This window comes from Phoca vitulina, unplaced genomic scaffold, assembly GCF_004348235.1.
Source record: "Phoca vitulina isolate PV1807 unplaced genomic scaffold, GSC_HSeal_1.0 scaffold58, whole genome shotgun sequence".
NCBI classification, from domain to species: domain Eukaryota; kingdom Metazoa; phylum Chordata; class Mammalia; order Carnivora; family Phocidae; genus Phoca; species Phoca vitulina.
In genome coordinates this window covers 474752-496616 of record NW_022589761.1, presented here as the reverse complement: position 1 = coordinate 496616, position 21865 = coordinate 474752, and positions in this window count along the sequence as shown.

Below are 21865 nucleotides of genomic sequence, written 5' to 3'. Positions count from 1 at the left end.
TTTCTTTCTTTCTTTCTTTCTTTCTTTCTTTCTTTCTTTCTTCTTGCTTTCTTTCTTTCTTTCTTCTTTTTTTTTATAGTTCAGGTTTACTGGTAGTTGATTCATTCTCTTAGCTTGTGTATATCTGAAAATGTCTATTTTGTGTTTATTTTATTAAAGATTTTATTTAACAATAAAAAAATTTTAAATAAATAAATAAATAAAGATTTTATTTATTATACCAGAGAGAGGGGAGGGGGGAGGAGCAGAGGGAGAGGGACAAGAGGACTCTGCACTGAGCACAGAGCCCAACACGGGGCTGGATCTCAGGACCCTGAGATCATGACTTGAACCAAAACCAAGAATCAGACCCTTAACAAGATGAGCCACCCAGGCGCCTCTTGTGCGTATTTTTGAAAAATATTTTTGCTGAATGTAGAATTGTGGGTTGAAAATTTAGTGGGTTTTTTTCCTTCAGAATTTAAAGGTGTCTTTTACTTTCATTGTTTTTGATGGGCCATTATTCTTATCATTTCCCCACTATAGGTAATACGACTATTTCACTGAATAGTTTATTTTCAGGAGTTAGATAATGAGTCTAGGTGTGATTTTCTTTGCCTTTACCTTTCTTGGGTTTTATTGAGCTTGGGTCTGTGGGTAGAGGTATTTCATCAAATTTTGGAAAAAGGCCATTCATTTTTCAAATACTTTTTCTCTCCCATTCTATCTCTCATTTCCTTCTGGAACTCCACTTGCATGTATTTTATATAATTGGATATTTTTGTACTATACAGATGTTCTTCTTAGTATTTTTTTCCTCCTCAATTATTTTTCTCTCTGTGCCTCTGATTATTTCTGTTGATCTGCTTTCCTTTTAACAAACCTGTCTTCCGCTGTGTCTAATATAATTTCAAGTCCACTGAGTAAATTTGCTTAACTCTTAAGTCAACATTATTGTGCTTTAATTTATAAACAATCAAATGCTTCGATTTTAAGTGTCTAAATTTATGAGGTCTCTAAGATGTATATGTCTATTCGAATCAAGAGAGAACATTGTGTTCACTCCAAAAAGTTCCCTTGGTCCTTTATGAAGTCAACCCTCTGAACAACACAACCATTTTCTTGATTTATAGAAGTTTTTTTTTTAAGATTTTATTTATTTATTTGAGAGAGAGAGAGAGCACAAGCAGGGGGAGCAGCAGGCAGAGGGAGAGGGAGAAGCAGGCTCCCCACTGAGTAAGGAGCCCAATGCAGGGCTCAATCCCAGGACTCTGAGCCGAAGGCAGATGTTTAACCAACTGAGCCACCCAGGTGCCCTGATTTATAAAAGTTTTGAAAGTACATAGTAAATGTCTTCCAATTTTTCTGTTTTTGTTTTCCAAAATAGTTTTTCTTAGTCTCTGTCTTTTGCATTTCATGCAAATTTTAGAAGGAGTTCCTTAATTGCTATTAAAAAATCCTAATGAGGGGCGCCTGGGTGGCTCAGTCGTTAAGTGTCTGTCTTCGGCTCAGGTCATGATCTCAGGGTCCTGGGATTGAGCCCCACATCAGGCTCCCTGCTCGGTGGGAAGCCTGCTTCTCCCTCTCCCACTCCCCCTGCTTGTGTTCCCTCTCTCGCTGTGCCTCTCTCTGTCAAATAAATAAATAAAACCTTTAAAATAAAATAAAATAAAATAAAATAAAAATAAAAAATCCTAATGAGATTTTCAATAAGATTATGTTGCATCTATATCTTTTTGGATAAGAGTTGGCATCTTAACAATATAAACTCTTGCTTTCTATGAACATGGTATATCAGTATAACTATTTAGGTCTTCTTTATTTTTTCTTAATAATACTTTGTATGTTTTTTTTTTTTTTTTTTTTTAAATTTTTGCCAATCCCTTATTCATTTAACCCTAAATATTTCTGGTTTTGAATGCTATTGAAATGGCTTTTACATATTTTTTCTCTTTATGTTTTTAAACAGCTTTATTGAAAAATATCTCAACATGTACAATTTATCTATTTAAAGTGTACAAATCAATAATTCTTAGTCTATTCACAGTGCTGTAAAACCATCAATGCAACCAGTTCTAGAACATTTCCATCACCCTCTCCCCCCCACCCCCCAAAGTACCTTGTATCCATTAGCAGTCACTCCCCATTTTCCCCATTCCCCTGCTCCCTATCCCTAAGCAACTACATGTCTATCCTGGGAATTTCATATAAATGGAATAATATAACATGTGGTCTTCTGTAAGTATTTTCTTTCATGTACTACACTGTTTTTAAGATTCATCCATGCTCTGGCATGTGTCAGTACTTCATTACTTTTTATTGTTGAATTGTAGTCTATTGTATGGGTATAATATTTTATTTATACATTCAACAGTGGGTGGACATTTGAATTGTATTCCATATAATATTGTATTCCATATGATAATGCTATTATTGATGTGGGAAACAAAGGCAAAACAAAAAATTAAATTTCCTTGAAACAGGCAGAGTGACCTTCCTCTGGGAGCTCAGCTGACTCAGTGTTGACACTTTGCTAAGGGTAACAGGCAATCTTAGCCTGACTCCCCAGGATCCTGTAAGTCTACTTTAACATATAAAAATTCCTTTGGAAACTTCCTTTATCTCTACCCCCCAAGATACATATTAGCAATCATTTTCCAAACATATGGCCCTCTGATACACATCTGAAGGGTCTCATAACTGAGGGTTTACTGGACAGTTATAGTAAATTACCTTTTCCTAACAATTGCTAGTCCCCTCAAAGTCCTGGAAACCTTGTTTCCAAAATTTGTTAGAAACATAGGCTATCCCTGGGGTGCCTGGGTGGTTCAGTCATTAAGCATCTGCCTTTGGCTCAGGTCATGATCCCAGGGTCCTGGGATCGAGCCCCACATCGGGCTCCCTGCTCCACAGGAAGCCTGCTTCTCCCTCTCCCATTCGCTCCCCCTGCTTGTGTTCCCTCTCCCCCGTGTCTCTCTCTGTCAAATAAATAAATAAATAAAATCTTAAAAAAAAAAAAAAAGAAAGAAAAGAAAAGAAACATAGGCTATCCCTAACCCCCTCCCAACTTGAAAGTATGTAATCAGCTACTCCTCATGACCCAAGTGCAGCTCTTTCTGCCCAACTCTTTTTCCCCAGATAAAACCATCTTTTTGCACCGCAGACATCTCCAGAATTCTTTCTTGGCTATCAGCTCTGAACCCCAACATTTCTACATCATTATGAACTTTTGTGTATAAGTTTTTATGTAAACATTTGTTTTTATTTCTCTTTGATATATATCTAGGAGTGAAATTTCTGGGTCATACCATAACGGTATGTTTAACTTTTTAAGGAACTACTAGATTGTTTTCCATGTTGCTACACCATTTACATTCATATCAGCATAATATGAGGGTTTCCAGTTTTTTTTTTAATATCCTCATCAACACTTGTTTTTATGTGGCCTTTTAATCATAGCCATTCTAGTGGATGTGAAGTGGTATCTCATTGTGTTTCATTCCTCACTTCTCATTGCTTTGCATTTCCCTGATGATTAGCGATATTGAGCAATTTTCCATGTGCTTATTGGCCTTTTTATATCTTCTTTGGAGAAATGGGTATTCAGATCCTTAACTAATTTTATTTTTTATTTATTTTTTAGAGGGGGGAGAGGCAGAGGGAGAGGGAGGGAGAGAAACTTAAACAGAGTCCACACCCAGCATAGAGCCCAATGTGGGGTTCAATCTCACAATCCTGAGATCATGACCTGACCCAAAATCAGGAGTCAGACACAACCAAATGAACCATCCAGGTGACCCCTAGGTCCTTCATTTTCTAAAGATTTATTTTATTTTATTTTTTTAGAGAGTGAGTGAGTGAGCCGGGGGTGGGGGGTAGAGAGAGGGAGAGAGAATGCATGCTGAACATGGAGCCTGACATGGGGCTCAATCTCATGACTACAAGATTATGACCTGAGCCAAAACCAGGAGTCAGATGCTAAACTGATTGCACCACCCAGGTGCCCCCTTTACTCATTTTTAAATTGGGTTGTCTGTCTTTTTATTATTGAGTTTTAAGCGTTATTTATATATTCTAGATATAAATCACTTATCACATATATGATTTGCAAGCACTTTCTCCCATGTTGTGTGTTGTCTTGATGGTGTCTTTTGAGGCACAGCAGATTTTAATTTTGGTGAAGTCCAATTTATTGGTTTTTTCTTTTGTTTCATATGCCCTTTGATTTCATAGCTAAGAAGCCATTGCCTAATTCAAGGTCATGACATTTTCTGCCTGTGTTTTCTTCTAAATGTTTGATAGCTGTAGCTCTTATAGGTCTTTGATTCATTTTGAGTTATGTTTGTATATGATATGAGGTAGGGGTTCAAATTCTGTGTTTCACATCTAGATAACCAGTTTTTTCAGCACCATTTGTTTAAGAGGCTATTCTTTCACCATTAAATTCTCTGGACACCTTTATCAAAAATCAATTGACAATAAATGTGAGGTGCTTTTCCTTTTCAAATTGTAATTTCCAAGTATTGCTTCTAGCACAAATAAATATAACTTTTTAAAATATAGAATTTATATCCTTTGACCTTGCAAAACTCACTTATTAGTTCTAGTAAATTTTGTGTATGTAGATTTCTTATATTCTTCTATTTAGATGACATCCTCTCATCTTCCAATAATGATAGTTTTATTTTTTCCTTTGTAGACCAGAAGCTTATTTATTTTTCCTGTCTTATTCTGTTGGCTAGAATTTCCAGTGTAATATTGAATAAAAGTATTAAACACAACCTTACCATTTTCCCAGGTTGAGAAAGGTTTCCTCTATTTTTGGTTAACTGAGAATTTTTAACTTGAATGGCTTTCAAAAATTTTCAATGGCTAATTTCTTTTCTGCATCTAGTTAGATAATTATACATATTTTTCTTTTTTAGTATGTTACTATGGTTATAATAACATTGGTTGATTTTTTTATGTTAAACCAACCTTGAATGCCCTGATTTAAATCCCAATTGGTCATGTTTTATTACAGTTTCATTTTTTCTAAGATTTTTTATTTATTTATTTGACACAGAGAGAGAGAGAGAGAGATAGTGAAAGAGAGAGCACAAGCAGGGGGAGGGGCAGGCAGGCAGAGGGAGAGGGAGAAACAGGCTTCCCGTGGAGCAAGGGGCCCAAAGTGGGGCTCGATCCCAGGACCCTGGGATCATAACCTGAGCTGAAGGCAGCCATTTAACCAACTGAGCCACCCAGATGCCCCTTATTATACTTTTAAATATGTTGCTAGATACAATTTCTATTTTATTATAATTTTTTAAAATTAACATATAATGTATTATTTGCTTCAGGGATACAGGTCTGTGATTCATCAGTCTTACACAATTCACAGCACTCACCATACTACATACCCTCCCCAATATCCATCAGCCAGCCACTCCATCCCTCCCACCCCCTCCACTACAGCAACCCAAAGTTTGTTTCCTGACATTGTCTTTTGTGTTTCTCTCCCTCTCTGGTTTTGTTTTGTTTCATTTTCCCCCCCCTTCCCCCATAATCCACTGTCTTGTTTCTCAAATTCCTCATATCAGTGAGATCATATGATAATTGTCATTCTCTGATTGACTTATTTCACTTAGCGTAATACCCTCTAGTTCCATCCACATCATTTCAAATGGAAAGATTTTGGTTTTTTTGATGGCTGCATAATATTCAGTGTGTGTGTGTGTGCGTGTGTGTGTGTGTGTGTGTGTGTGTGTGTGTGTACATACCACATCTTCTTTATCCATTCATCTGTTGATGGAAATCTTGGCTCTTTCCATAGTTTGGCTATCGTGGACATTGCTGCTATAAACATTGGGGTGCAGGTGCCCCTTTGGATCACTACATTTGTATCTTTGGTAAATACCCAGTAGTGCAATTGCTGAGTCATACAGTAGCTCTATTTTCAAATTTTTGAGGAACCTCCATACTGTTTTCCAGAGTGGCTGCACCAGCTTGCATTCCCACCAACAGTGTAGGAAGGTTCCCCTTTTTCCGCATCCCCGCCAACATCTGTCGTTTCCTGACTTGTTAATTTTAGCCATTCTGACTGGTGTGAGGTGGTATCTCACTGAGGTTTCGATTTGGATTTCCCTGATGCCAAGCGATGTTGAGCACTTTTTCATGTGTCTGTTGGCCATTTAGATGTCTTCTTTGCAGAAATGTCTGTTCATGTATTCTGCCCATTTCTTGATTGGATTATTTGTTTTTTGGGTGTTAAGTTTGATAAGTTCTCTATAGGTTTTGGATACTAGCCACTTATCTGCATGTCATTTGCAAATGTCTTCCCTCACTCTGTTAGTTGTCTTTTGGTTTTATTGACTGTTTCCTTTGCTGTGCAAAAGCTTTTTATCTTGATGAAGTCCCAATAGTTCATTTTTGCCCTTGCTTCCCTTGCCTTTGGTGATGTATCTAGGAAGAAGTTGTTGCGACTGAAGTTGAAGAGGTTGCTGCCTATGTTCTCCTCAAGGATTTGATGGATTCCTGTCTCACATTGAGGTCTTTCATCCATTTGGAGTCTATTTTTCTGTGTGGTGTAAGGAAATGGTCCAGTTTCATTCTTCTGCATATGGCTGTCCAATTTTCCCAACACCATTTGTTGAAGAGACTGTCTTTATGCCATTGGACATTCTTTCCTGCTTTGTCGAAGATTAGTTGACCATAGAGTTGAGGGTCCATTTCTGGGCTCTCTATTCTGTTCCATTGATCTATGTGTCTGTTTCTGTGCCAGTACCATACTGTCTTGATGATGACAGCTTTGTAATAGAGCTTGAAGTCCAGAATTGTGATGCCACCAGCTTTGCTTTTCTTTTTCAACATTCCTCTGGTTATTCGGGTCTTCTGGTTCCATACAAATTTTAGGATTATTTGTTCCATTTCTTTGAAAAAAGTGGATGGTATTTTGATGGGGATTGCATTGAATGTGTAGATTGCTCTAGGTACCATTGACATTTTCATATTTCTTCTTTCAATCCATGAGCATGGAATGTTTTTTCATTTCTTTGTGTCTTCTCCAATTTCTTTCATAAGTATTCTATAATTTTCTGAGTACAGATTATTTGCCTCTTTGGTTAGATTTATTCCTACGTATCTTGTGGTTTTGGGTGCAATTGTAAATGGGATCGACTCCTTAATTTCACTTTCTTCTCTTGTTGTTGTTGGTGTATAGAGATACCACTGACTTCTGTGCATTGATTTTATATCCTGCCACTTTACTGAATTCCTGTATGAGTTCTAGCAGTTTTGGGGTGGAGTCTTTTGGGTTTTCCACATAAAGTATCATATCATCTGCAAAGAGGGAGAGTTTGACTTCTTCTTTGCCAATTTGGATGCCTTTTATTTCTTTTTGTTGTCTGATTGTTGTGGCTAGGGCTTCTAGTACTATGTTGAATAGCAGTGGTGATAGTGGACATCCCTGCCGTGTTCCTGACCTTAGGGGGAAAACTCTCAGTTTTTCCCCATTGAGAATGATATTCGCTGTGGGTTTTTCATAGATGGCTTTTATGATATTGAGGTATGTACCCTCTATCCCTATCCTCTGAAGAGTTTTGATCAAGAAAGGATGCTGTACTTTGTCAAATGCTTTTTCTGCATCTATCGAGAGGATCATATGGTTCTTGTTCTTTTATTAATGTATTGTATCACACTGATTGATTTGCGGTTGTTGACCCAACCTTACAGCCCAGGAATAAATCCCACTTGGTCATGGTGAATAATCCTTTTAATGTACTGTTGGATCCTATTGGCTAGTATTTTGGTGAGAATTTTTGCATCCATATCCATCAGAGATATTGGTCTGTACTTCTCCTTTTTGATGGGGTCTTTGTCTGGTATTTGGATCAAGGTAATGCTGGCCTCATAACATGAGTTTGGAAGTTTTCCTTCCATTTCTATTTTTTGGAACAGTTTCAGAAGAATAGGTATTAATTCTTCTTTTTTTTAAAAAAATATTTTTATTATTTATTTGCAGAGAGACACAGCGAGAGAGGGAACACAAGCAGGGGGAGTGGGAGAGGGAGAAGCAGGCTCCCCGCAGAGCAGGGAGACCGATGTGGGACTTGATCCCAGGACCCTGGGATCATGACCTGAGCCAAAGGCAGTCGCTTAACCGACTGAGCCACCCAGGCGCCCAGGTATTAATTCTTCTTTAAATGTTTGGTAGAATTCCCCTGGAAAGCCATCTGGCCCTGGGCTCTTGTTTGTTGGGAGATTTTTGATTACTGCTTCAATTTCCTTACTGGTTATGTGTCTGTTCAGGTTTTCTATGTCTTCCTGGTTCAGTTTTGGTAGTTGATATGTCTCTAGGAATGCATCCATTTCTTCCAGATTGTCTAATTTGCCGGCATATAGTTGCTCATAATATGTTCTCATAATTATTTGTATTTCTTTGGTGTTGGTTGTGATCTCTCTTCTTTTATTCATGATTTTAACTGGGTCCTTTCTCTTTTCTTTTTGATAACTCTGGCCAAGGGTTATCAGTATTATTAATTCAAAGAACCAGCTCCTAGTTTCATTGATCTGTTCTACTGTTCTTTTGGGTTCTATTTCATTGATATCTGCTCTGATCTTTATTATTTCTCTTCCCCTGCTGGGTTTAGGCTTTATTTGCTGTTCTTTCTCCAGCTCCTTTAGGTGTAGGGTTAGGTTGTGTATTTGAGACCTTTCTTGTTTCTTGAGAAAGGCTGGTATTGCTATATACTTTCCTCTTAGGACCGCCTTTGCTGCATCCCAAAGATTTTGAACAGTTGTGTTTTCATTTTCATTTCTTTCCATGAATTTTTTAAATTCTTCTTTAATTTCCTGGTTTTCCCATTCAGTCTTTTGTAGGATGCTCTTTAACTTCCATGTATTTGAGTTCCTTACAACTTTCCTCTTGTGAATGAGTTCTAGTTTCAAAGCACTGTGTCTTTGGTACACATTTTGATCCCAATCTTTTGGTGCCAACTGAGACCTGATTTGTGACCCAGGATGTGATCTATTGTGGAGAATGTTCCATGTGCACTAGAGAAGAATATGTATTCTGTTGCTTTGGATGGAATGTTCTAAATATATCTGTGAAGTCCATCTGGTCCAGTGTGTCATTTAAAGCCTTTATTTCCTTGTTGATCTTTTGCTTAGATTATCTGTCCATTTCAGTGAGGGGGGGCTGTTAAAGTTCCCTACAAATATTATTATGTTTTAAAGATTTTATTTATTTATTTGACAGAGAGAGAGAGATGGCAAGAGAGGGAACGCAAGCAGGGAGAGTGGGAGAGGGAGAAGCAGGCTTCCCACGGAGCAGGGAGCCTGATGCAGGGCTCGTTCCCAGGACCTATGACCTCAGCCAAAAGCAGATGCTTAATGACTGAGCCACCCACACACCCCAGTCCCCTACTATTATTGTATTGTTGTCAGTGTGTTTCTTTGATTTTGTTATTAATTGGCTTATATAATTGGCAGCTCCCATGTTTGGGGCATAGATATTTAAAATTGTTATATCTTCTTGTTGGATAGACCCTTTAAGTATGATATAGTGTCCTTCCACATCTCTTATTATAGTCTTTGGATTAAAATCTAATTTGTCAAAAACAAAAAATCTAATTTGTCTGGGGCGCCTGGGTGGCTCAGTTGTTGGACATCTGCCTACGGCTCGGGTCGTGGTCTCGGGATCCTGGGATCACGCCCCGCACCGGGCTCCCTGCTCTGTGGGAAGCCTGCTTCTCCCTCTCTCACTGCCCCTGCTTGTGTTCCCTCTCTCACTGTGTCTCTCTCTGTCAAATAAATAAATAAAATCTTAAAAAAAATAAAATCATATCTAATTTGTCTGATATAAGGATCACCACCCAGCTTTCTTTTGATGTCCATTAGCATGGTAAATTGCTTTCCACACCCTCACTTCAAATCTGGAGGTGTCTTTCGGTCTATAATGAGTCTCTTGCAGGCAGCATATCAATGGGTCTTGTTTTTTTATCCAATATGATACCCTGTGTCTTTGATAGGGGCATTTAGCCCATTTATATTCAGGGTAACTATTGAAAGATATGAATTTAGTGCCATTGTATTGCCTGTAAGGTGACTGTTACTGTATATTGTCTGTGTTCCTTTCTGGTCTATGTCACTTTTAGTCTCTGTCTTTGCTTAGAGGATCCCTTTCAATATTTTTCGCAGGGCTGGTTTGGTGTTCGCAAATTCTTTTAGTTTTTGTTTGTCGTGGAAGCTTTTTATCTCTCCTTCTATTTTCAATGACAGCTTAACTGGATATAGTATTCTTGGCTGCATATTTTTCTTGTTTAGTGCTCTGAATATATCATGCCAGTCCTTTCTGGCTTGCCAGGTCTCTGTGGTAGGTCTGCTGCCAATCTAATGTTTCTACCATTGTAGGTTACAGACCTCTTCTCCCGAGCTGCTTTCAGGATTTTCTCTTTGTCTCTGAGACTTGTACGTTTTACTATTAGATGATGGGATGTTGACCTATTTTTACTGATTTTGAGGGGGGTTCTCTGTGCCTCCTGGATTTTGATGCCTGTTTCCTTCCCCAAATTAGGGAAATTCTCTGTTCTAATTTGCTCCAATATACTTTCTGCCCCCTCTCTCTTTCTTCTTCTTCTGGGATCCCAATTATTCTAATATTGTTTTATCTTATGGTATCACTTATCTCTCAAATTCTGCCCTCGTGATCCAGTAGTTTTTTCTTTTTCTCAGCTTCCTTATTCTCCATCATTTGGTCTTCTCTATCATGAATTCTCTCTTCTGCCTCATTTATCCTAGCAGTTAGAGCCTCCATTTTTGATTGCCCTTCATTAACAGACTTTTTTATGTAGACTTGGTTAGACTTTAGTTCTTTTATTTCTCCAGAAAGGGATTCTCTAGTATCTTCTATGCTTTTTTCAAGCCCAGCTGGTATGTTTATAATCGTCATTCTAAACACTAGTCCCAACATCTTACTAATGTGCATATTGATTAGGTCCCTGGCAGTCAGTACTCTTGTTCTTTTTTTTTAGGTGAGTTTTTCCGTTTTGTCATTTTGTCTAGAGAAGAAGAGACGAATGAGAGAACAAAATGCTAAAATGGTAACAATGACCCCAGAAAAATATACACTAAACAAATCAGAAAAGACCTGAAACTGGGGGAGAAAGAAAGGGAAAAAAAATTAAAAAGAATATGATCAGGCTGGTGAATATATCAGAGCCATACACTAGATTTTGGGTGTATTTTGGTCTGCCAGAAGAAACTGCCTCTGAAAGTTTTAAAGAAAGGAAAACATATATATACAAAAATAAGAGTAAATATGATGAAGGGATGGAATATGACTGTAAAGACGAAAATTTAAAGATTTTAAAAAAGGAATTGATAAGATAAGAAGTTGGTTGAAAAAAGAAAGAAGAAGAATAAAAAAAAGCAGGGGCGCCTGTGGCTCAGTCGTTAAGCATCTGCCTTCGGCTCAGGTCATTATCCCAGGGTCATGGGATCGAGCCCCACATCAGGCTCCCTGCTCAGCGGGAGGCCTGCTTCTCCCTCTCCCACTCCCCCCTGCTTGTGCTCCCTCTCTCACTGTCTCTCTCTCTGTCAAATAAATAAAATCTTTAAAAAAAAAAAAGGAATTGATAAGATGTTGGTTGAGGGGTGCCTGGGTGGCTCAGATGGTTAAGCGTCTGCCTTCGGCTTGGGTCATGATCCCAGGGTCCTGGAATCAAGCCCCACATCAGGCTCCCTGCTCAGCGGGGGGCCTGCTTCTCCCCCCTTCCTCTGCTTCTCCCCCTGCTCATATTCTCTCTCTCTCTGTATCTCTGTGTCTCAAATGAATAAATAAAAAAATCTTTAAAAGAAAAAAAAAAAGATGTTGGTTGAAAAAGGGAAAAAGAAAAATTCAAAAAAAAAAGAAAAAAAATAAAGAAAATTAAAAAAAATTAACTTTGAAAGACTGCGGAATCAGGGGGAAAAAGCCATGAATTCTATGTGCAGTATTCCCCTAGTGCTGGAGTTCTGCCATTCTCATTGATCGGTAAACTTGGTCTTGGCTGGCTGTTCTCGCTGATCTTCTGGGGGAGGGGCCTGTTGCCATGGTTCCCAAATGTCTTTGCCGGAGGTGAAATTGCCCCGCCCTTGCCGGTCCGGGCTAAGTAATCTGCTCGGGTTTGCTCTCGGGAGCTTTTGTTCCCTGCAAGCTTTCCGTACAGCTTTGGAGGCGGAGAGTGAAAATGGCGGCCTCCCAATCTCCGCCCCAGAGGAGCCGAGAACTCGGGGCCCCGCTCCTCAGTGAGCCCCCAGAGAAAAGCAGTCAGTCACTCCCGTCTCCCTGGTCTCCAGCCGCACTCCGTGTTCACCCGGCCTGTGACCACGCATTTCTCTCTCTGGCACCCGACCCCGTGTGGAGTCTCCAAACCCAGCAGGTCCCTGGGGTGCGCTCCCGCGCCGCTCCTCCTGGGGGAGGAAGGGGAGTCTCCCTGGATCTGCCGCTTGTTGGGTCCCTGCTGGAGGAGCAGTGGCCCGACTGTGCCGCGGATCACAGTTTATGGCAACCCCGAGCTGAGAGCCCACGCCTCGGCTCTGTCTCTGCAGCTGGCTTCCCTGCTCCGATACCTGGGAGCTCTGCCGCACTCAGGCACCCCCGGTCTTTCTGTGACCCCGAGGGTCCTGAGACCACACTGTCCCAGCTAGGGTTCCACCCCCACTTAGCCACTGGAGTGACGTCCCTCAGCGGAGCAGACTTCTAAAAGTTCCAATTTTGTGCTCCGCGGCTCTATCACTTGCTGGTAGTGGCCGATGGAGGCCCCTCCCCTGCCATCTATCCTCCCGAATATCGCCTTGGATTCCCTTCTCCGCACGTCCTACCTTCCAGAAAGTGGTCGCTTTTCTGTTCACAGAGTTGTTGCTATTCTTTTCTTCAATCTCCTGTTGAGGTCATAGGTGTTCAGAATGTTTTGATCCCCATCCAGCTGAATTCCTGAGACCAGATGAAAACCAGGTCTATTGCTCCGCCATCTTGCTCTTCCCACACCTGCTTTTGCTAGATTCAATTTCTTAAAGTTGTTTCTATGATGTTTGCATCTATGGTTGTGAGAGATATGGATATGCAGTTGTTCGTGGGTTTTTTTGTTGTTGTTGTTGTTTTCTCTTTCTTCTTTTTTTTTTCTTGAAATGTCCTTTTCTAATTCTGGTATCAGGGAAATGCTAGCCTCATAAAATTAGTTAGGAAGTGCTCCTTTGTTTTCTATTTTTTAAATTTAAAAAAATATTAAGAGAGAGAAATGTGAGCAGGATGGAGAGAGAGAGACTCTTAAGTGAGCTCCATGCTCAGTGTGGAGCCTGACACGGGGCTTAATCTCACGACCCTGAGATTATGACCTGAGCTGAAATCAAAAGTCAGATGTTTAACCTATTGTGCCACCCAGACACACCCCCCTTCTTTTCTATTTTTTGAAAAAATTGTGTAGAACTGATATGAATATGTTCTTAAATGTTGGGTAGAATTCACAGTGAAGCAGTAAAGTTATCAGGTACTGTGGTTTTATTTACTTTCATAATTTAATTTCAGGTTATCCTTTAATGAGCTTAGATAGTTACAGTAGTTTGGTAGTTATGTCTCTTAGAAATTTGCTCATTTTGTGTGCATTAACTAATTGGTATACCTTTTTAAAAATATTTAATTTTTTATTTAATTAATTTATTTATAAGCAGCTCTCCTTTTTGTGACTCAAAAATGCAGACCTCTTAGGGAACATCTAGAGGAAGGTCCTTTGTCCCAATAGTAGGTAAAAGTTTTTCTAAGTTTTGTACAGTTTGACAGTAGAAGAGACAGGTATATTTGTGAGTCCTATACCACTGGAAGTAATCAAACAGCAGTGGCACTTGCCGTCACTTGTTGTATTCCAGAATGAAAACCATCCTTTTGTGGGAGAATGGAGGCTGGGGGTGGGGGAAGACCACTTTTGCAGACATTTCTAATTTCCAACCAGGGGAATATATGATACTGGGAGTAAAACAACAGTGTTTTGTTTTGTTTTTTTAATTTTATTTATTTGAGACAGAGAGAGAGAGAGAGAGAGCACAAGCAGGGGGAGTGGCAGGCAGAGGGAGATGCAGACTCCCCGCAGAGCAGGGGGAGCCCGATGCGGGGCTCGATCCCAGGACCCCGGGATCATGACCTGAGCCGAAGGCAGATGCTTAACAACTGAGCCACCCAGGTGCCTGCAAAACAACAGTGTTAAAGAGAAGCATGGATCATGATGTTGAGGATGTTTATATTTTTGAATAATTATGTGTCATGTACCTCACATATATTAGTCTTTATCCTCAGAACACTGCTATAAGGTAGACATCACCCAGTTGAGGAAACTGAAGCTCTGAGGGTGTAGTGTGCTGCTTATTTTCTGTCCTCACCCCTTTCCCACATAGCATTCATTCTCCACTCTGCTTTGTGACCCCAGAAGGCTGACTGCTGTGAAGTGCCTCTGGGAGCCACTGTCAGGGAATCAAAACGTGGGAAGGGAGATAGGTCAGGGTATTTCTTTCCTATGTCCTTGTGCTTCTGCACCATGTCTCCAACAGTGGCTACTTTGAACTCATGCTGGATCCCAGTAACACTCTTTTCCTCCCCTCATCCCTTAGGCCTATGGTAGGTAATGTTTTCCTGTGATTAACAGGTCCTGGCTGCCTCCACCAAGGAGGAACAATCACTTGTTAGCTCCCTTAACTCTACTGGATTCTCTAATCTCTGTAAACAACTCAAGTCTGATCACTTGCACCATCTGAGTGATAGATTCCTAACTGATATGATAAGCAAACTGTCCAGAATTAGTTAACTAAATCTAATTGTGGCTGAGCAACTCTGTCCCCAACGGCTGGTTTGGGTAAGCAAACAAGTCAAAAGATAGGGTAGAGAGTGTCTCCTTCTCTCATTCAGCCAGTAGTGAGATGAGTTGGCCCCAGTGGCACTGGGATGTGTCCCAGATTTAGAAAGAAGAGGCAGTGGGGCCTAGGGACCCTGGTTCTTGTCCTAGCTTTGACGGCAAACTGCAGAGCAACCTTGAGCTCTTGCTTTTCTGGGCCCACAGCACTCAAATTTCAAGGGCAGCTTCTCCACTTGGAGTTTCAATGAGTGCCTATAAGGAAATGATTTTGAAAAGTGCAAACCAGAACAAGTATATAAGGTAGCTTTGTTTTCATGGTTATCAGTAGTGGAGTCTGCAGGCTGTGGGGTTAACTATTGTTCTGTCCATTTCAGTCCTGAGCTTAAAATGGGATGAGAAAAATTAGCAGGGCTTTCCATCCCCTGCTCCCTCGGGGCTGCCTACTCCTCCACCATGCTGGGTTTTGGGGAGGGGAGGAATCAGCCTGATGTGGCCTCACATGGCCCTCATTTAAGGCTTGTTCGGGTCCTGCTGGGCAGAGAGGGGATTTCTAGCTTTTAAGAAGAGGACGAATTAAATCCGCAGCAGCAATGAGCTTACCTTGGCATTTTTCATGATATTCTGCAGCATTAAAAACTCTTGCCAATGTTTGCATTTAATAGCTTCTGCCTTGGTGAAATTATCGAGGTTCCCAACTGTGATTTCAATGGTTCTTCGAGTAGTGGGACATCTGTAAATTGCTATAAGAAATTAACAGCAACCTATGAAAGAGAAGAAAAAAATAGAACAGGAACTAGTGAGTGAAAATTTAATTGAAATAAAAGAAATAGAAAGTATATATGTTTCAATAGCTACATAGATGTGTATAGATGTATGTTATGCATTTTTTACTTTGACAATTTTGTTTATTTGATATAGCAGGGAAACCTGATAGAAACATAGTCTTGTTTTCTGCTGTGATAATTATTTCACAAAGAAATGAGAGGAATCCCTGCATCACAACTCTGTGTCTCTGCTCTGCACCCCCATGTACTTCTGGAAACTAGTCCCAATTCCTCTTGAGGAGCTTTTGGGGCCTTTGATTATGTGTTTCAATGCCTGAGTATGGTACAAAATCAAATACCTACAACTGGAGATCAAGTGCCCCCCAGGCTTCTGATTGTAACCAGAAATCCAGAATTTTATGTAAAATTTTCTGTTTTAGAGGATGAAAACACTTTGTGTTAAAAGCACACACCATGCAGGTGGGAGGGGAAAGATGGCGGAGGAGTAGGGGACCCTATTTCAACTGGTCCCCAGAATTGAGCTGGATAACTACCAGACCACTCTGAGCACCCACAAAACCAGCCTGAGATGTAAGAAGATCGGGATCTCTACACACAGAATATCTCAGGCGGTTGGTTTTGAGGTACAAAGCGGAGAGCCGTGATTCTGTGGGCAGATATCAGAGGATAAACGGCAGTGGGAGGGTGCCTGGACGTGGGGATCCTACACTGCCAGTGAGCGACAGCCTCGCGCGCTGCGGACGGGGCACAGACTCGCAGACGGGTAGCAGCGGGAAAGAACTTTAGGGCAGCCCCTAGGGTGGAAAACCAGACCGGCGGGGTCGCGTGCACGTGAACTGCAGCCCCCCGGACAGAAACCGGAGCGACGGTCGCGCGCACGTGAACTGCAGCCTCCGAGGCGGAAACCCGGTGCGCCGGGGTCGTGCTGGTGAAGTGCAGCACCCAGGACAGAACCCCAAGCGGCGGAGTCGCGCGTGCGCAAATTGGGAGTGGTTGGCAGTTTTAGAAGCACAAAGGGCAGAGACATGCCCCGACCTGGAGGCAGGACTGGGAGCGCTGCGGAGGGGTGCACAACCCAGGACGTTGCAGTTTATAGCAGCATGGACAGAAACGGAGACAGTGGGGCCTGGAGAGCTCACTGAAGAACAGACTGAGGTCTCTCTGCTCTGAGGCAGAGGGTTGGAAACGGTCTCTTCTGCTCTGACTCGCGGAAGAGACGCGGAAAGCCACCAGGGAAAGGCGCCAGAGAACAAAAGCCCCAAAGACTGATTCCCACTGAGCCCATCCCCCGCCACAGGGGCGCAGGGCAACTCCGCCCAAACAGGGTTGCCTGAGTAACAGCGGGGCAGGCCCCTCCCCCAGAAGACAGGCTGGGAAAACAAGAGGCCAGCAACCCTAAGGTCCCAAGAAAACAGGGGCATCTTGCTTGGGTTCTGGTCAATAATTTGGACTCTATACATTCCCTCAAACACCCATCAACAGAATGACTAGGAGGAGGAGCCCCCAAAACAGAAAAGACTCAGAGATGATGACTTACGCTGCAGATTTACAAATGGATGCAGACATAACCAAGATGTCGGAGACGGAATTCAGGCTAGCAATTGTGAAGACAATGGCTAGAATGGAGAAATTAATTAATGGCAACATAGAGTCTCTAAGGGCAGAAATAAAAGGTGAATTGGCAGAACTTAAAAATGCTATCAATAAGATCCAATACAATGTAGATAATCTAACAGCTAGGGTAACTGAGACAGAAGAGAGAATAAGCGATCTGGAAGACAGTATAATAGATAAAAAGGGAAAAGAGGAGGCCAGGGAAAAACAACTCAGAATCCATGAAAATAGAATCAGAGAAATAAGTGACACCATGGGTGTTCCAATGTCAGAATAATTGGAATCCCGGAGGGAGTGGAGAGAGAGAGAGGGCTAGAAGATGTATTTGAGCAAATCGTAGCTGAGAACTTCCCTAACCTGGGGAATGAAACAAACATTTGAGTCCTAGAGGCAGAGAGGACCCCTCCTAAGATCAAGGAAAACAGGCCAACACCCCGGCATGTAATAGTAAAACTTGCAAATCTTAGAACCAAGGAAACCATCTTAAGGGCAGTTAGGGGGAAGAGATTCCCTACGTACAGAGGGAGGAACATCAGAATAACGTCAGACCTATCCACAGACACCTGGCAAGCCAGAAAGGCCTGGCAAGACATATTCAGAGTACTAAATGAGAAGAACATGCAGCCAAGAATACTTTATCTGGCAAGGCTTTCATTTAGAATGGACGGAGAGATGCAGAGCTTCCATGACCGGCAGAAGTTGAAAGAATATGTGACCACTAAGCTGGTCCTGCAAGAAATATTAAGGGGGGTTCTATAAAAGGAGAAAGACCCCAAGAGTGATATACAACAGAAATTTACAGAGACAATCTATAAAAACAACGTCTTCACAGGCAACATGATGACAATTAATTCATATCTTTCAATAATCACTCTCAACGTGAATGGCCTAAACGCTCCCACAAAATGGCACAGGGTTGCAGATTGGATAAAAAGACAGGACCCATCCATATGCTGTCTACAAGACTCATTTGGAACCTAAAGATACATCCAGAATGAAAGTGAAGGGAAGGAGATCTATCTTCCATGCCAGCGGACCTCAAAAGAGAGCTGGGGTAGCAATTCTTATATCAGACAAATTAGATTTTAAACTAAAGTCTGTAATAAGAGACACAGAAGGACACTATATCATTCTTAAAGGGTCTGTCCAACAAGAAGATCTAACAATTGTAAATATCTATGCCCCCAACATGGGAGCAGCCATCTACATAAGCCAACTGTTAACCAAAATAAAGAGTCATATTGATAACAATACGTTAATTGTAGAAGACCTCAATACTCCACTCAGCAATGGACAGATCATCTAAGCAGAAAATCAACAAGGAAACAAGAGCTTTGAATGATACATTGGACCAGATGGACCTCATAGATATTTACAGAACATTCCACCCTAAAACAACAGAATACTCATTCTTCTCGAGTGCGCATGGAACTTTCTCCAGAATAGACCATATACTGGGTCACAAATCAGGTCTCAACCGATACCAAAGATTGAGATTATTCCCTGCATATTCTCAGACCACAATGCTCTAAAACTCGAACTCAATCACAAGAAAAAATTTGGCAGAAATTCAAACACTTGGAAGCTAAAGACCACTCTGCTCAAGAATGTTTGGGTCAACCAAGAAATCAAAGAAGAACTTAAACAATTCATGAAAATCAATGAGAACGAAAACACATCGGTCCAAAACCTATCGGATACTGCAAAGGTGGTCCTAAGGGGGAAATACATAGCCATCCAAGCCTCACTCAAAAAAATAGAAAATTCCCGAATTCACCAACTAACTCTACACCTTAAAGAACTAGAGAAAAAGCAACAAACGACGCCTAAGCCACGTTTTAGAAGAGAAATAATTAAAATTAGAGCAGAAATCAATGAATTAGAAACCAGAAACACAGTAGATCAGATCAACGAAACTAGAAGTTGGTTCCTTGAAAGAATTAATAAGATTGATAAACCACTGGCCAGACTTATCCAAAAGAAGAGAGAAAGGACCCAAATTAATAAAATTATGAATGAAAGGGGAGAGATCACGACTAACACCAAGGAAATAGAAACAATTATTAGAAATTATTATCAACAACTATATGCCAATAAACTGAGCAATCTGGATGAAATGGAGGCCTTCCTGGAAACCTATAAGCTGCCAAGACTGAAACAGGAAGAAATTGACAACCTGAATAGACCAATAACCACTAACGAGATTGAAGCAGTGATCAAAAACCTCCCAAAAAACAAGAGTCCAGGGCCTGATGGATTCCCTGGGGAATTCTACCAAACATTCAAAGAAGAAATAATACCTATTCTACTGAAGCTGTTTCAAAAAATAGAAACAGAAGGAAAACTTCCAAACTCATTCTATGAGGCCAGCATTACCTTAATCCCCAAACCAGGCCAAGACCCCATCAAAAAGGAGAATTTCAGACCGATATCCCTGATGAATATGGATTCCAAAATCCTCAACAAAATCCTAGCTAATAGGATCCAACAATACATTAAAAGGATCATCCACCACGACCAAGTGGGATTTATCCCCGGGATGCAAGTGTGGTTCAACATTCGCAAATCAATCAATGTGATAGAACACATTAATAAGAGGAGGGAGAAGAACCATATGGTCCTCTCAATTGATGCAGGAAAGGCATTTGACAAAATACAACATCCTTTCCTAATTAAAACTCTCCAGAGTATAGGGATAGAGGGAACATTCCTCAAGCTCATAAAACCCATCTATGAAAAACCCACAGCGAATATCATCCTCAATGGGGAAAAGCTGAGAGCCTTTCCCTTAAGATCAGGAACACGTCAAGGGTGCCCACTCTCACCACTGTTGTTCAACATAGTACTAGAAGTCCTAGCAACAGCAATCAGACAACAAAAAGAAATAAAAGGTATTCAAATTGGCAAAGAAGTCAAACTCTCTCTTTTCGAGACGACATGATACTTTATGTGGAAAACCCAAAGTACTCCACCCCGAAATTACTAGAACTCATCCAGCAATTCAGTAATGTGGCAGGATACAAAATCAATGCACAGAAATCAGTTGCTTCCTTATACACTAACAACGCAACTGTAGAAAGAGAAATTAGAGAAACGATTCCATTTACAATAGCACCAAAAACCATAAGATACCTCGGAATAAACCTAACCAAAGAGGTAAAGGATCTATACTCTAGGAACTACAAAACACTCATGAAAGAAATTGAAGAAGACACAAAAAGATGGAAAAATATTCCATGCTCATGGATCGGAAGAATAAACATTGTTAAAATGTCTATGCTACCCAGAGCAATCTCTACCTTCAATGCCATCCCGATCAAAATTCAAATGACATTTTTCAAAGTGCTGGAACAAACAATCCTAAAATTTGTTTGGAATCAGAAAAGACCCCGAATCGCCAAGGAGATGTTGAAAAAGAAAAACAAAGCTGGGGGCATCACGTTGCCTGATCTCAAGCTATATTACAAATCAGTGATCACCAAGACAGCATGGTACTGGCACAAAAACAGACATACAGACCAATGGAACAGAATAGAGAACCCAGATATGGACCCTCAACTCTATGGTCAAATAATCTTTGACAAAGCAGGAAAAAACATGCAATGGAAAAAAGACAGTCTCTTCAATAAATGGTGCTGGGAAAATTGGACAGCCACATGCAGAAGAATGAAACTCGACCATTCTCTAACACCATTCACAAAGATAAACTCAAAGTGGATGAAAGATCTCAATGTGAGACAGGAATCCATCCAAATCCTAGAGGAGAACATAGGCAGTAACCTCTTTGATATCGGCCACAGCAACTTCTTTCAACATACATCTCCAAAAGCTAGTGAAACAAAAGCAAAAATGAACTTTTGGGACTTCATCAAGATAAAAAGCTTCTGCACAGCAAAGGAAACAGTCAACAAAACAAAGAGGCAACCCACAGAATGGCAGAAGATATTTGCAAATGACAGATAAAGGGCTGGTATCCAAAATCTATAAAGAACTTCTCAAACTCAACACCCAAAAAACAAATAATCAAGTCAAGAAGTGGGCAGAAGAGATGAACAGACACTTCTCTGAAGAAGACATACAAATGGCTAACAGACACATGAAAAAATGTTCATCATCATTAGCCATCAGGGAAATCCAAATCAAAACCACACTGAGATACCACCTTACACCAGTTAGAATGGCAAAAATGGACAGGGCAAGAAACAACAAATATTGGAGAGGTTGTGGAGAAAGGGGAACCCTCTTACACTGTTGGTGGGAATGCAAGTTGGTACAGCCACTTTGGAAAACAGTGTGGAGGTTCCTCAAAAATTTAAAACTAGAGCTACCCTATGACCCAGCAATTGCACTACTGGGTGTTTACCCCAAAGACACAGATGTAGTGAAAAGAAGGGCCATATGCACCCGAATGTTCATAGCAGCAATGTCCGCAATAGCCACTGTGGAAAGAGCCTAGATGCCCTTCAACAGATGAATGGATAAAGAAGATGTGGTCCATATATACAATGGAATATTACTCAGCCATCAGAAAAGATGAATACCCAACTTTTACATCAACATGGATGGGACTGGAGGAGATTATGCTAAGCGAAATAAGTCAAGCAGAGAGTCAATTATCATATGGTTTCA